The sequence below is a fragment of the Capricornis sumatraensis genome, chromosome 13, assembly GCF_032405125.1.
Source record: "Capricornis sumatraensis isolate serow.1 chromosome 13, serow.2, whole genome shotgun sequence".
Classification (NCBI taxonomy): domain Eukaryota; kingdom Metazoa; phylum Chordata; class Mammalia; order Artiodactyla; family Bovidae; genus Capricornis; species Capricornis sumatraensis.
Genome location: NC_091081.1, coordinates 55834578 through 55849781, shown reverse-complemented (window position 1 = coordinate 55849781; position 15204 = coordinate 55834578).

Below are 15204 nucleotides of genomic sequence, written 5' to 3'. Positions count from 1 at the left end.
CTTTAACTTTCACTTTGGAAAACTCAGCAGTGGCCACAGGACTGGAAAAGGTCAGTTTTCACTCTAATCCCAAAGAAGGACAATGCCAAAGAATGTTTAAACTACTGTTCTATTGTGCTTATTTTACATGCTAGCAAGATTATGCTCAAAATCCTTCAAGCTAGGCTTCAGCAGTACATGAACTGAGAACTTCCCGATGTACAAGCTGTATTTAGAAAAGTCAGAGGAACCAGACATCAAATTGCCAACATTCGTTGAATCATAGACAAAGCAAGGAAATTCCAGAAAAGCATCTATTTCTGCTTCATTGACTTTGTGAAAGCCTTTGTGGGGATCATAACAAACTGTGGAAAATTCCTAGAGATAGGAATACCAGACTACCTTTCCTGTGTCCTGAGAATCCTGTGTGCGGGTCAAGAAGCAACAACTTGAAACTCAACATTAAAACTAAGATCATGGCATCCAGTCCCATCACTTCATGCCAAATAGATGGGGAAAAAGTGGAGTCAGTGACAAATTATATTTTTTGGGGCTCCAGATCACTGTGGACAGTGACTGCAGCCATGAAATTAAAAAATCTCTTGGTCCTTTGAAGGGAAGAAAGCTATGGAAAACCTAGACAGCATATTAAAAAGCAAAGACATCATTTTGCTGACAAAGGTCTGTCTAGTCAAAGCTCCATATGGTTTTTCCAGTAGTCTTGTATGCATGTGAGAGTTGGACCATAAAGAAGCCTGAGCACCAAAGAATTGATGCTTTCAAATTGTGGTGCTGGAGAAGACTCCTGAGAGTCCCTTGGACAGCAAGGAGATCAAACCAGTCAGTCCTAAGGGAAATCAACCTGAATAGTCATTGGGTGGGCTGATGCTGAATCTGAAGCTCCAGTATTTTGGCCACCTGATGCAAAAGGCTGACTCATTGGAAAAGACCCTGATGCTGGGAAAGACTAAGACCCCAGTACTGGGAAAGGTTAAGACACTGATGTTGGGGAACACTAAAGGCAACAGGAGAAGGGGGCAACAGAGTGTGAAATGGTTAGATAGCATCACCGACTCAATGGACATGAATTTGAGCAAACTCTGGGAGACAGTGAAGGACAGAGGAGCCTGGCATGCTGTGGTCCATGGGGTCACAAAGAGTCAAACACGACTTAGTGACTGAACAACAGCAATTTTCATAAAGCGGTAATTTGATTACTTGGTTTTTTTTTTTTTTAAAGTATGAGCTTCTGTGTTTTGGAACATATATCAAAATTATGTATGCACTTGAATACTTGGGTAGCATTTCTACTTCTTTCCTACACACCTTCTCACTCATGTGTGACCTGAGACAGGTTTCAGGTTATTCGTTGTGACATGTCTCTAAGAACAAAAATAACTAAAAATTCATCAATAAAAGACTAGTTTTTAAAGTATACAAATTCTTACAAGGAGATAACATGTAACCATAAAAAGAATATCTCTATGTCCTGATAATGGAATAACTCTTGAGGACATGTTAAGTTCGGAAAGCAAGGTGCAGGATCAGTGAGTGTAGGATGTTTCATATAAGAAAAGAACACACAAAGAACATATATGTATATATGTATTTATGTTCAATATATGGTGCTATCAACAGCGTGTTTTTGTCCCTCTAAATATATATATATAGATATCTAGTCCCCAATTTGATGGCATTAGGAGATGGGGTCCTAGGGAAGTGATGAGTGCCCTTATAAATGATACTCTAGGGAGCTCCCTTGCCCCTTCCACTATGTGAGAATACAGAAATAATGAACCAATTACATGTTACCAAAAATAACATATTTTATTAATATTAGCTGGGTTTTTCAAAATAAAAATTGAGTGGCATATATTAGCAAATCTCTTAAATATCTGGCTTGATAGAAGACATCTGGATTCTCATATCTGCTACCATATTCAATCAATTGTTATACATTGTTCTGATTGAATTATAAGGAAAGAAACTTGATTTCATTCGGACAAGAGGCTGGAAAACAGAGAAATATCTTAAAACACTTTTCATACGACTTCTAGCTATTCTTCTTTGCTATTACACCAAAACTCGACAACTAATAGTTTCTTAAAGGTTAATGTAGTGTCTGAAACTATCAAAGAATTATTCATACCTAGTTACATTAAAATCCACTGGTCTGCTTTGCTCTTTGAATAGTTCTTTTACCCATGCATGATTTTTAGGATCATGTGTTTGTCATTTGGGAAATATTGGTCCACTAAGTTACGCATATCTTCTAAAGGTTAACACATCTCATTTCACAACATAAAAAACTGCATTTGCTGTATCACCACCAATTTCATCAGAAAAGTTCTTAGATACTGTGAAGATATTGAGCTCACACTGGTGAACACAAGTTTTTCCAAAATTCTAATTTTTACTTGAAAGTTCACATTTTATAATTTGCAGCTCATACTGTCATTTGTTTTTCTTGAATCAACAAGTACATTTCATTCATTTTTAAGAAAATGTTTCCCAAACACTTGTATGAATAACCATAGTTTGTCTATCATTTTCTCAAATAAAAATAGTGTTCCATGAAAAAGGCAGCTAGTTTGGTTTGCAACTCAAACAACCATGCAAGAGCATTCCCTTGAGATAACCTGGTACTTTGGTATACAGGAAAAGTGCTTTGTGTGTACTTCATTTTGCATCAGATAGGATATTAAAAAGACACACTAGAGTCAAGATTTAACAAAATTATTAGCTTTTCCTACTTCATCAAGGACCTTCTTAAGTGAAATTTGAATGTTTTGCACTGTGACTACGTGGTAGGGAAAAATACGATGATGACTCCTAGTATAGTTTAGTGCCACTGTCTTGACTCAAGTCAAGGTACTAGTGGTTTTATCCACCACTGCTTTTGCATCACCAGGGAAAATGTCAACAGCAGACGTGGCAAACATGTCTTATCATGAAAAAATAGTTCTGCCCTCACAGACCTCCTCAATGCAGCTTGGAAACACACAGGTGTCCCGTGGATCACAGTTTGGAAAAATATTAGCATAAACAATTTCTGGAGTAATAAATTACAAATTGGTAACATTATTTTCCCTCAGTGAGGAGCACTGGATAATTGGGGGACAGGTGTGGGTGGAAGATGTTTCACTGTAAACCCTTTTTACTTTCTGAATTTATACCAAGGGAATGTATTAGTCATTCCAAGATAAATGTAAAAATGATTTTAAAGATAGCTGGACAGAGGAAAGTAAGGTGACAGCTTGCATTTAGACAAAGATAATATTCTGCATGGCTGCATAGTTGCGAAGTGTCTGGCTGGTATAAAACTCAGATGGCTCACAAGGAGGCTTAGCTGAGATTCATTGGTTAGGTTCACACACAAACTACTAATTGGCCCAGTAGTTCAGGCATGGAGAGTAAACAGTGGACTTGCAATAAATTACATTATAATTTTATAGTAACACTCAGGGAGAAAAGTCAGAAAGCTATATATTACTGCAAACAATTGAGGATATTAAATCATCCCTGATTACCAGTGATTTTCCTTTCTTTGTTTTTTAAGTCTTTATTAAATTTGTTACAATATTGCTTCTCTTTTATTTGGCTTTTTGGTTGCAAGGCACCTGGGATCTTAGCTCCCTGACCAGGGATTGAACCTGCACACCTGCACTGGAAGGTGAAGTCTTAATCACTGCACTGCCAGGGAAGTTCCACCATTGACTTTTCTTTCCCCAGCAGTCCCTTTCCTACTGCTAAGCAATAAGTCTCCATGACAAAGCTAAGCGCTGGTCACATGGAACAGACTACCCTGTTCTATAAATCATGTTTGCGTGTATCCTAATCTTGGCCTACCTGACTCAACTTACCCTTCTATCATCTAAAGCAACAGTCATACAGTCAGATGCTCAGAGGTTGCTGCTGCTGCTAAGTCGCTTCAGTCGTGTCTAACTCTGTGCAACCCCATAGACGGCAGCCCACCAGGCTCCCCCATCCCTGGGATTCTCCAGGCAAGAACACTGGAGTGGGTTGCCATTTCCTTCTCCAATGCTGGAAAGTGAAAAGTGAAAGTGAAGTTGCTCAGAGGTTACCAGCAGGTAATGAGTAAAGCAGGCCAAGAAGAAATCTATTGCCCTCTGTCTTATATAGTTCCACTTACGGTAGGATATTTGTCATGTTCCTCTTGATTCTACCACAAGATAAACAGAAGTTCAGGTGTAACAATAAATGAGAACTGACAGCTGGACTCGCTGTCAGGAGGATAATAACTGGTGGGACCTTGGGGAGGTGGTGAGCACAGGCTAATGTCAGGAGGATGCCTACCCCTCAGCTCTTCTTGGAGGCTTTGGATCTGGTGTTGCCAGCAGACATGTGCTCTCGGTGTGATTATAATATCTCTCATTTTACAAGAAGAGAGAGAAATCTGGATTTTTTTAAATGGGACATTTTCTAAGTTTTGAAAATAGGCAACTAATTGAAAGAAAAATCCTTTAATGACTGTGTGCAGGCAAAGAGCATCTTGGCCAAAGAAAAAGTGCCTGTGGGCTGATTTCATAATATAGGTTTATAGCTTGATATCTCTGATCTAAATTAACTTTCTAATATCTTTCTGAATGCCATTTGGGGCCCAAAGAGGATTCCATTGCAGCCGACCCATTTCTCTTCTTTAGGGCAGCCCATTCTACCCAAGGGTAACTCCCTAGTGTGGGGGCGGGGGAGGGGGGTGGGGAGCAAACAAAAAACTAATGACAAAGACAGTTTGGCAATACACTAAATTAAAACGCCCTGATAGGGTCACATCTCACTTGACGGTTGTGAGTAGCACACTGATCTTGAGAACCCTACTTGTATCAGAGAAGGGCAGCTCCATTTTGCTGTCTATATCGCTAACAAGGGGCTTCCCAGGTGGTGCAGCAGTAAAGAATCCACCTGCCAATGAAGAAGATGCAAGAGAACCGGGTTCAGCTCCTGGGCTGGGAAGATTTACTGGAGGAGGGAATGGCAACCCACTCCAGTATTCTTGCCTGGGAAGTCCCATGGACAGAGGAGCCTGTCGGGCTACAGTCCATGGGGTCACAAAGAGTTGGATGCGACTGAACACATGCATACATACACATCACTAACAAGAGACAGGAGCTCAAACAACCACACGTATACACGGCTCTATAGGCACCATATCAGCCCATGACAAGGAATATTCCTGCATAAAAACTCTGTGATCTTTCAGCCTCACTCAGAGTTAAGGAAAGCAATCCAAGAGAAGCCAACCAATGCCTAGAGGCCCAGCGCTTGGTTAATATCCAGAGTTCCCAGTAGTGTGGTTCAGTGATAGGAGATAGACTTCTTAACCAAACCAATTAGATATATGTCTTGGCATGAAATGCATAACCACAAATTCTGTGCTTCTGCATCTGGGGTCAGTGAGGCCCACTAAAAACATTTAAAATTATCCTCTGGAATTTCTGATAACTCTGTCTTTGGAACATGCTGTGCTGTGCTTAGTCCTTCAGTCACATCCAATTCTTTGTGACCCCATGGACTGTAGCCTGCAAGGCTCCTCTGTCCATGGGATTCTTCAGGCAAGAATACTGGAGTGGGTTGCCATGCTCTCCTCCAGGGGATCTTCCTAACCCAGGGATCAAACCCAGGCCTCTGGCATTGCAGGCGGATTCTTTACTGTCTGAGCCACCAAGGAAGTCTGGTCTTTGGCATATTGACATCTAAAATACAAACAACTATGTCACATACATATAGCAGGATAGATTTAATGGTCCAGAAAAATGTTTCGAGTCCTCTGACCCTTCCCCACCCAGGCACCTCTGGGATAATATTATCATGTGTTTCATCATTGGCTGCTCTCCTTTTCCTTACTAAGGTAAGAAATTATCTTGGTGGAAGCACATGCCCTCACCAAAATGACATGCATTATCTTTGGATGAGAGAACAGTACAGAAATATTTTAGCTCAGTGGACTGTCAACTATTTCATCTACCTATTCCAGAAAAAGAATTCTATCCAGAGCCTTCCATCCATTTGTATCTATCTATCTACAGCCAATCATAGACCATTGGCCAGGCAGAAGGAATCTTATAAAATTCATCTTCCTAACAGTATATCTGGTCTACCTACCACACTTCCTATATGCAGAATTCATTACAACTCTCCACCAAGAACGCTCTCAATAATTTCTACCTCTATTACTTCTTTACCTTACTACCTTTCCAGCAACTGCTGAGTTTCTGAAATCACTCCAAGCTACCCAAGAAAATCTACAGGACTCGCTTGAATACGAAAAGGAACAAAAACCAAAGGCAATGGACCTAGAAGACAAAATAAGAATCTGAGATACCATCTGGGATTTTTCGTGATGCATTCATCCTCCCTGGCTCTACAGACTTGCTAGAAGACTATTTCTCAGGACTGCCAAAGACAGGAGAGTGATAATGACACCTCAAATTCTGATGAGAATAATTAGATAAGGAAGTCTCAGCCCCAGGAAACTTCTGATTCACTTGTTGAGCTTGAAATATTTTCAAAGGCAAAGGACCAAATCATGTACAAAAGAAAAAAAAAAAGAGAAAGGTTGGCATCACACTCTTCTCCACAGCAGTACCCAGTGCCAGAGAACTGATGAAGAAATGTGAAACAGAGTTCTGAAGTAAAGAAATTAGGACCAAAGAATATTTTCCCAGGCATGGTGTCATGTAAGTAAAAACAAACATACTTTAAAAAGAAAGACCTCAGGGAATATAACACACTGAGCTTTTCTTGTAAAATATATTTGATGACAAAAACTCAGCTGATTAAGAAATGAATCAAGAGTAAAAACTGGGAAATGGGTAAATGGTGGCAAAAAAAAAATGTGAGCAATTAATCCATTTCCAAATAGAATACTGGAAAATACAGAATACAACTGTAATAAATCCTGACAGTATAAAAAAACAACTCACAAACATGGCAAAATCGTGAAGGGTATAAGACAACAAGCTTAAGAGAGCTGCACTTCTCATCTTTCATAGCAAGCAGTGAGCCAACTGACACTGTCTAAAAGCAAAGCATTTAACTGAAACACACACAAAAAACAATTTCAACCTATTTTTAACAAATTCATTATTAACTTTTTATAAAAAGGAAATAATGTATTTTGTGATAAAAAAAAAACATATCTGAAGCCCACCAATTCCTTTAATTTTTTTCTCTCAATGAAACTTAGAGCTGCTACTTTTATTTTTAAAATGAGATCATGTAATGAAAGTTCATCCATCCATCCAATCGACTATCCTTATCACATACATTCTGGATGAATGATGACCACTTGAGTGGTGCAATGTGGCAGCCCAGATGCTTTTATCTGTATACATGTGTATATATTTTCTGCACATCTACCAAGTGTGGAATGATGGTTGGAATGATGTTGCCGTAGTGTTAATGCCTATTTCTTGGGGGTTGGATATGAAGTGATTGTTTCAACATTTTCCTTTGCATTTTCCAATATTGCTGAAAAATTGCAAAGCATCTAATCTTTTTACAAAGAACATTTTTCTTTAAATAAAAAAAAGAAATAAAATTTGAAGTGAACCATTAACCCTGAATACTTTCCCTTATATAGGCAGTCATCCAGAACCTATGTTTGTTTTCACACTCTTGCTTCAGTTTGATCTCCCCAACTACAAACTCTTGACCTTGCAGTCCCACTTTTGAGCTCATCCTCTAGCCTCTCTGTCCTCCTTATTTGGAACCTAACTTTCTCCTCTGGATACCTATCCATGCTCCAAGTATCCTAGAGGAAGTAGGCTGCAGTTTTTTCTGCCTAAAGATTTCTGCAAGTCTGATATCGTAATATGTAGTGAATGTTATTTTACTCAGAAATTAAGGGAACCCTAGGATTTTAATTAACTTTACCATTTTGTAACACTATATAAAATTGGAAACTTTTAGTTTAAATTGGCTCTCCAGGACCTGAACTCCTGCCTTTATTTGGGAAGTTCTCCAAGCTATGAACCTCTGCTCCATGGGACATGGATGCTGAGAATTCCAGAAGCTTGCTCTCACAGAAACTCCATCTCACACACACCCAAGTGTACACTTGTCCAGTCATTTGAACCAGTCTGAGATTTCAGTGGGCTTCCCTGATTGCTCAGTTGGTAAAAGATCCCTGGGTGGGGAAGATCCCTTGGAGAAGGAAATGGCAACCCACTCCAGTATTCTTGCCTGGAAAATCCCATGGACAGAGGAGCCTGTGGGCTACAGTCCAAGGGGTCACAAAGAGACAGACATGACTAAGCATCTGAGCATAGCATAGCATAGCAATTCCAATGGGGTGAATAAGGCAATGAAGTAGTCAGTGGAGAAATCATTTTAGCAACCGCAGCCACAGCAACTTCACTAGAAGCAGCACCAACTGCAGCATCGTGCCCCGTGCTGGTGGAGACAGGTGGGTGAGCTGCAGCCTCCATTGTTTAGCCGTGGCCATGATTCTAGCTGCTCAGCCGTCCTTTGTTCCTGCCTGTTTTGAAAGCCTGGCATTTTAGTCTTCCTGGAAATTTTGTGGGCTTTCCAACAACCTTTCAATAAATTCCTTCTCTATTCCAATAAGCCTGCGTCTGTGTCTATCACCTGCATTAAAAATTTTGATGTATGCTGTACTTACACCATGATTCTACATACTTATATTTTAAATTATTGGTATAGGACCTTCAGACTTAAATTCAAATCCAGATACTTGTCTGTATTGCTAATCCTGCCAGGCTTTTGCCAACCCTGTTTATTTAACAATGGACTCCTCCGCTTTCATCTTCTAGTAATTCATTCAACGATCATTCATTATGTTCAACATTGTGCTGAAATCTGGGGATTAAAAAAAGAAGAAAAGCAAGACAGTATGTTTACCATCAACGAATTCAAATTCTAATGGGGAAGCTAGATAAGAAAATAATGAGGTGGTAAACAGTGGAATGGGGCTTCCCAGGTGGTGCTAGTAGTAAAGAACCCACCTGCCAATACAGGAGACAAGAGACATGGGTTCAGTCCCTGGGTGAGGAAGATACCCTGGAGGAGGGCATGGCAACCCACTCCAGTATTCTTGCCTGGAGAATACTATGGACAGGGGAGCTTAGTGAGCTACAGTCCATAGGGTCACAAAGAGTCAGACACGACTGAAGGGAGTTAGCATGCATGCACAAAAATAGTGGAATAAGGAAGAGCACGGGATGTCACAGAAACACCAAAGAGATGTCCAGGAAAGCAGTACTGGAGGTCAGGAAACTCCGTCTCATGAGGGGACCTTGAGGGAATAAGTAGAGGGAGCCAGGCGGAAGGGCACAGGCAAATGATAGTAAAGACGTGACACGGTACAGAATATTCCAGAAGCCTCACGCAAGTTGGCTTTCTGAAGTGTTATGTGTGTATGTGTGTGCTCTGCTTTTCAATCTTGCCCGATCAGCAGAATCACCTGCTGCTGCTGCTGCTAAGTTGCTTCAGTCGTGTCCGACTCTGTGCGACCCCATAGACGGAAGCCCATCAGGCTCCCCCGTCCCTGGGATTCTCCAGGCAAGAACACTGGAGTGGGTTGCCATTTCCTTCTCCAATGCATGAAAGTGAAAAGGGAAAGTGAAGTCACTCAGTCGTGTCTGACTCTCAGCGACCCCATGGACTGCAGCCTTTCAGGCTCCTCCGTCCATGGGATTTTCCAGGCAAGAGTACTAGGGCTTGTTAAATATTAGATATCTAGTCTCTTCCTCCCAGGAATCTGATTCAGAGGTCTGGAGTGGGGCCCAGGTGACTCACATAACAGGGAAACTTTGTCCCAAGGAATGAGACTGGAGGCAAAACTCATGAGACTTTGTAAGCTTGAAAGTTTGAATTGTATCCTAATGGCAAGCTAGAACCATTAGATTTTAAGCAGAGTGGTGATAAGATCAGGTTTGCACTTTAGAAAAGTTCATTCAAGTAGCAGTAAAGAATTGGAGAAGGAAATGGCAACCCATTCCAGTATTCTTGAAAATCCCATGGACAGAGGAGCCTGGTGGGCTACAGTCCATGGGGTGGCAAAAAGTCGGAGACGACTGAGCGACTAGCACACAAGAACTGGAAGAAAGCTGAGATTAGCAGTCAGGAAATTAGTGGCAGGAAGACCTGTTAGGTTATTAAAAAGTACTCTGGTAGAGAGAGAATACGGATCTGAACTAAGGCTGTCATCTGCAAAACAGAATCAACAGGATAGAATTTAGGGTAGCAGCTGCTGCTGCTGCTCCTAAGTCGATTCAGTCGTGTCCGACTCTCTGCGACCCCATAGACGGCAGCCCACCAGGCTCCTCCATCCCTGGGATTCTCCAGGCAAGAACACTGGAGTGGGCTGCATTTCCTTCTCCAATGCATGAAAGTGAAAAGTGAAAGGGAAGTCGCTCAGTCATGTCCGACTCTTAGCGACCCCATGGACTGCAGCCTACGAGGCTCCTCCGTTCATGGGATTTTCCAGGCAAGGGTACTGGAGTGGGGTGCCACTGCCTTCTCCGGTAGTGTAGCTGACTTAGTTGCTATTGGGTATGGTTAAGAGAAAACATGGTGACTAGGGTTGGGACGTGTACACTGGTGCTGGGAGGGGTGAAGTTCACCTGGATGAAACAAAAAATTAAAATTGATGAGTTCAGTTTTGGCCATGTTGAGTTTGAAGTGCATGTGGCATGACAGCTAAATATCTTTGGGATCTTATACACACAAGTCTGGCTCACAGAATGTGGACAGGAAGAAGAGCTACAGACTGGCTTCCCTTCAGATACAGATGGAAGTTATATCGTGGAGGCATTAAAAAAAAAAAAAAAAAACTGGAATGAAGGCAGTGGCAATCTGGCCATAAAGGCCCACTTCAAGTTGCACACATGACAGGGAATCAATCTCAACATTCCATTCAAATGGAGACATAAAAGCTAGATTCCTAGGTTCCCATGGCTGAGGTCTAAGGTAGAACCCCCAAATCTGTATTTTTTAAAAGAAGCTCCCCAAGTGATTCCCACAAGCAGCTGGATGTGAGAACTACCAGATAGGCTGTAGTTTCCAAATTTATTGCACATTTGAACAATGTGGTGAACTTTTTAAAATCCCTCCCTCATACCAATTAAGTCAGCATGTTTGGGGCAGGAAACAGGTGTCAAGATTTTTTAAGATTCTCTAGGTGATTTGAGGTGCTGTAAAATCTGGGAACTACTGGTGTAGATTACTGATAACTAGACAGCTGATAACAAGTAAAGTGATTACATAGTAGCTGGAAGCAGGGCAGTCATAGGTGTAGCATGAATGTAGTCAAGGAGCAGAGTCCAGGTCAGAGCTGAATCAGGACCAATCATCGAGGCTGCTGAAAAGAAGAGATATAAAGTTGACCCACGTGACCTTCTCAGAAATGAGTTAGAGTCCTAGTTATAAGCATGAGGTTCTCTGAATAAAAGCAGCGAAACAAAGAGGTCTGAGACCTCTGCTTTCTATGAACTGACGTTGAAAGATGGAAAAATTGAAAAATTTTTGGACAGTTCAAAAATTCTAAGTAAATTTATTTGAAATTTTAGGTAGCAACAGAAGGAGAAAACCTTGAGGAACATGGTCCTTTAAGAGGCAAAGGAGCAGATAGAACTATTTAAGGGAAATGGGAAGGCAAGTCAGAGAAGTAGGAGAAAAATCAGTAAGAGTAATAATGCAGAAGTTAGTGGCAGAGAGGACTTCAAGGAGGGGGTAATCAACAGTGTCCAATGCTACAGAAAGAAATGTTAGGATGAGAGGAAAATGGCAATTGGACATATCTCTTCATTCTTCTTAGCAACTACTGGAGGGTAGGATGTCTTTTCTCTTGCAACCTGATTAATAACCACCATCCTAACCTCATGATTGCTGCCTTCTTGAGCGAGGGAGGGAGAAGTACTATTCCAATCACAAAGCTCATTAGCATCATCCTTTCTCAAGCCCACATTGCACAAGATGGATCTCAGTTCTAACAGAAGCATCTCGAAACAGGCCTCTAAAATAATCAAGCCTGTGAGCATTGACGAAAAGGAGTAAAACGCTTAGTTTAGAGAAGTGAAGGCTGAGAGGGCTGTGATTGAGGCATCCGATTAGTCATCAAAGTCCTCTCTGTTCTACCTCTGCTCTGTATCTAATTTCCATGAGCTTAACTCCCTCACTCCCATTGGCCTTATCGAGTCTCCAGCGAATGGCTCCTTTACTGGTCACTGTGCTTCCAGACTATGGCTGAGCCAACTCATCCCTCACAAAAATCATGCAGCTCTCTTCTATTACCATGCCCCTTCCTCACCCTATTCCCTCCCACAACAAATCAGTGATGGACTTGAGCTCTAAGATTGCCTTGGTTTCTGTCCTTGCTCTGACACTGTGACCTTTAACAGCTTAAGCCCTCTGTGCCTTATTTTTATCACCTGTAACAGGGGTAATAATAGTTCTTATTTCATAGGAGCATTATGAGGATGAATTGAAATGAGCTCTACAGGGAAGTGTATGGTAACAGCTGAGTGACGTTAAGTGATTAATTTTGCTCAGATTCTGATTTGTTACCTGTAAAATGCCTGTGAAGATCTTGCCTACCTCATATTGTTATAGAGATTAAATTAGAAAGTGCTGCTGCTGCTAAGTCACTTCAGTCGTGTCCGACTCTGTGCGACCCCATAGACGGCAGCCCACCAGGCTCCTCTGTCCCTGGGATTCACCAGGCAAGAACACTGGAGTGGGTTGCCATTTCCATCTCCAGTGCATGAAAGTGAAAAGTGAAAGTGAAGTCACTCAGTTGTGTCTGACCCTCAGCAACCCCATGGACTACAGCCTTCCAGGCTCCTCCATCCATGGGATTTTCCAGGCAAGAGTACTGGAGTGGGGTGCCATTGCCTTCTCCAAATTAGAAAGTGCACTTAAGGTAAATCAGCATAGTGCCTGGTACCATCAATAAGTGGACGCTGTTATGGTTTCTAACAATAACCATGTAAAATGTACCTGTACTGTGAAGGTGTCTATAATCCCCCTCCATGCTCTGCTATTTGTTTTAATTTTAGTATGGCAATTATTTCTCTCTCTTTGCCCTCTTTCTCTTTTCTATTCTCTTCTGTATTGTTATTACTTACAACATCTTACTTGTAAAGAAAGATGTAAACAACATCTGTATTGTTGTTACTTACTTACATCTTTCTCTCCCCCTCCCCCCTAGATTATTAGATTGAGGACAGAGATTAAGGACTATATTTTACTAATTTCTGTAATTGTTGTATAATACCATGCCATAATTTTCAGATTCACATAGTATGCTCTCATTCACAGGTAGCTGAATGATTTTACTGATATTTTTATACTGGGCTTTTTTTCTTTTAAATATATATCATAAATTTTAATGATACTTAGTACAGATACAATGAATGGGAAAACTATAAATTGGAGCAATCTTTTGGAAGAAAGTATGGCAACCAGAGTTTCCACAAATAGGATACTAGATAGAGTATATTGATACAGTGGAATAATGTGAATTATTATTAAAGCTATATTAATGGGTATCCATACATATACATATTTGGTGCTATTGAAAGATCTCTAAAATGTACCATAAACATTAAAGAGGTATAAAGCTATGTAAATTGTATGCCCTCTTTTGTGTAAAATTAAAATAAAGAGAGATGTGAATTTATGTAGATTTATGCTTTTTAAAATTAGGAAGTATAATAAACAATTGTTCACTTGGAGAGGATGGTAGGGGAAAGATGGAAATGAGGCCTTTTGCTTTTCGTTTTGAAACTTTCAGCATTGTTTAAATGTTATAACCTCATACAAGCATTATTCCTTATTAAAGTGTTGATGAGAAGGGAGGTTAGGACCTTCTCCTTTCTGGTTGTTTTATTTTTTTGTACTTCAGTGTATGTTAAAAAATGTATTGCAAAAATTTCCCCCATATTAAGTGCTTGTCACACTCTATTCTAATAGTTGAGTGACATTCCATCACATGATATATATTATGATTTTTAACCCTTTTAGTTGAATATTTAAGCTGTTTATGCTTTGGTGATTATTTGATTATTCTTAGCTCTGGACATCGAGAAGGCAATGGCACCCCACTCCAGTACTCTTGCCTGGAAAGTCCCATGGACAGAGGAGCCTGGTGGGCTGCAGTCCATGGGGTCACTAGGAGTCAGACACGGCTGAGCAAATTCACTTTCACTTTTCACTTTCACGCATTGGGAGAAGGGAATGGCAACCCACTCCAGTGTTCTTGCCTGGAGAATCCCAGAGACGGGGGAACCTGGTGGGCTGCCGTCTATGGGGTTGCACAGAGTCGGACACGACTGAATCGACTTAGCAGCAGCAGCAGCAGCAGCAGCAGCAGCTCTTGACATGGAATAGCTGAAGCAGTAGTAAAATTTAGTCATTGATGACCCTTCTAGGAACACAGTTGGTCTTACAATACTCTCCAGGATGTTCTGAAGGGCTTACTGTGCAATTTTGGAATTAGAAATTTAGAGGAGTTGAAGTGCTCTGCACAATAGAGAAGAATTTTGAATCCCCAGCGGCAATGGCAGGACGGAGACAGGGTGGAGGGATTGGGGGTGGGGACAGAGAATATGAGAGAGAAATAAAATATAAGACTGTGGGCTCCAAGGACGTGACTCCCTCCTTCTGTGTGGGTTTCTTTCGGAGACTTGTGAAGAAGCCAAATTGTTGGAAAGAGAAACAAAGATAGCATACAAACACGGTGGCCCGAGGTCAATTACACCACAGAGCATAAACCTGGGAATTAACAGGAGCCACAGGGAAGACTTCGGAGTTTCACCAGTCAGGGGACTGGGGATGGAGTCAAGTGTAAGTAGCTGGCTTTCTCAGTGGCAGGGCTTTCCACCCGCTCTGTACAGCACACACCCCTCCTCTGAGGACCTCTCTGTTATTGGCATAATAAAATCTTGTGATTCATAGAACCGAATTGCCTCCTGAAGAGGATATACATGTTATGCTTTCACCAGATGTGGAGGTGTAGGCCTGATTCACCCCACCATCATGCACAGTGTGTATTACAGTTTTTACATCATTAGTAATTTAACAGCAAAAAGGTGCTCTCATTGTTTATATGATTCTGCATTCTGGAAAGGTTAACAGCTTTTTCATCTTCATCCCATTTCTTGGATAAAGTAGAAACCATCACACAAGACCTTCTTTATCATCTCACAATAACATACACATAGCATCACCAACTCAATGGAC